A 2,110-nucleotide genomic window follows, 5' to 3' on the forward strand; every position below is an offset into this window, starting at 1 on the left:
TGGCTTGTTCTCCCATTGGCTGGGCCTCTACTTGCCCCCTGGTGACCTGACTCATGTCTGCTGGGTGTATGTGCTCGTCCCATATTTAAATGTAGTATCCACCTTCCCTGTGTGAGCGATTTACTAACCTGCAAGGTATGGGGTAGGCACAGGGAAGTAGTCTTAGTGCCTGTGTAAAAAAGCCAGTCTCAGGGCGCCTGGGTGGCTCAGTCCTTAAGCGTCTGCCTTCGGCTCAGGTCGTGATCCCAGGGGCCTGGGATTAAGTCCCATGTCAGGCTCCCTGCTCTGCGGGGAGCCTGCTTCTCCCTCTCCCGCTCCCCCTCCTTGTGTTCCCTCTCTAGCTGTCTCTTTCTCTGTCAAATAAATAAAATCTTAAAAAAAATCAGTCTCAGAGGGGCTCACCACACTTGCTGACAATGGGGGAGCTGCTGTCCCCACAGTGAGGGGCAGGTAGTCCCCTCAAAGGGGGACCAGCCATGTGAGGCATTTGGACAAGACTTCCAATGTTTTGGGGCCAGGGAGACGTAGACCTAGAACCAGAAGCTCACACCCTTGGATTAAAGGCTGGGGCCTAAGCAAGCCCCCTTTTTCCAGGGGTCATCTTTCCCCTTCCCTGCCCATGGGCTGAACCTGATTCCTGATCTGGGGAGTTCGAGGATGACCCCTCCTAGGAATACCAGTGGTTTACTGATGGACCTTGTCAGCCAGAGGCCCAGTAGCCTTCGAGGGAGGACCCTATAGGGGGTGGAGACAGCTCTGTTGGGGACCAGCGACAGCCCACTCAAAGTAAAGTGGGGCAGCTGGCCGGCCCTGCTGATTCTACCCAGTCTGTAGGACATAGAAACACGGGCTGTGCCCAGAGGTGCTCAAATCATGGCAGGTGGGGACAGAACCTACAGGGGGGCAGCTAGGGGAGGGCACCTGCAGGGTTTGCCCAGGAGCTCAGCACGGGGGAGTGTTCCTGGCTCCAGCATGCTGACTGTGCGGCTGCATGGGTTTCCAGCCTCCCAAGCCTCAGGCTCCCCTTTGTAAGATGGGGCGCTGATGGCCCCCATCTCTGGGAGCAGAAGGTAGAGAGGCCCTGCCGGCAGATTCACTCAGGACAGGTCAGGAGGTGGCTGTTGCTTAAAGCAGCCCAGGGCCTGTCCCCATGAAGAAGGTGCACACGTCCATGACCCCCAGCTCTGGGGTCCTGCTGCCAGCCTCTGTCAGTGACCCTCTTCCTGCCCTGTCCCCTGCCCCTGTGGACACGGGGTCTTCCTGGAGCTGTTCCTGCAGAATCACTTCATGGTGGACACAGGGTCATCTACTATGTCTTCACCGACCAGCTGGTTGCTGTGTCCCGTGTGCCCCTCCAGGAGCACTGAAGGGTGGTGGTTCTTGAGGTCCGCGGTGCCCCACACTGGCAGGATGTGTCCATGCAGCACATGGCGATCATGAGCTGCTTCTATGAGGAGTGCTTCCTCTATGAGGTGGATGACATGGTGTGCGGGGATGTGGACATGAAGTTCTGTGACCACGTGGGCATGGAGATCCTGTCCCCCCGCTTTGGCACCCTGCACCCCGGTTTCTACTGGGTGGCCCATGAGGACTTAAGCTATGAGCGCTGGTCCCAGTCCCAGGCCCACATCCCCAAGGACAAGGGTGACTTCTACTACATGGGGGCCTTTTTTGGGGTGTTGTGGCGGAGGTTCACTGACTGACCTCAGCCTGTCACCAGGTGATGGTGGTCAACTGGGCCAATGGGATCGAGGCCATGTGGTACGATAAGAGCCACCTGAACAGGTACCTGCTGGACCACAAGCCCACCAAGGTGCTGTCCCTGGAGGACCTGCAGGACCCACAGCTATTGGGTGGGCCCTGGAGGACCTGTGTGCAGCTGCTGGGCTGGTCCCGGGTCATGAAGAAGCTGAGATTTGGGCCATGCCCAAGAATCACCAGGACACCTGGAACTCATGAGGGGCTGTCCCCATCTCCAGCAGAGGGTGCTGACTTCAGCGGAGCCATCAGAGAGGGTTCCTACTTCTGTCCCCTCGAGGGACACTGTGGAGTCCAGTACTGTCTGCACGGGCAAGTCCAGTGCCCCAGCCGCACCTGCTCACAGGAGGCC

General features: G+C 58.4%; 1 pseudogene; it reads left to right on the forward strand.

Moving 5' to 3' along the window:
- Positions 1-1,254: 1,254 nt before the first annotated feature.
- Positions 1,255-1,818, forward strand: LOC135362200 (histo-blood group ABO system transferase 2-like; annotated as a pseudogene).
- The last annotated feature ends 292 nt before the right edge of the window (positions 1,819-2,110 follow it).

The sequence above is a fragment of the Mirounga angustirostris genome, unplaced genomic scaffold (assembly GCF_029215605.1).
Source record: "Mirounga angustirostris isolate CCGP_5_RB_7025 unplaced genomic scaffold, mMirAng1.0.hap1 SCAF_12, whole genome shotgun sequence".
NCBI lineage: Eukaryota > Metazoa > Chordata > Mammalia > Carnivora > Phocidae > Mirounga > Mirounga angustirostris.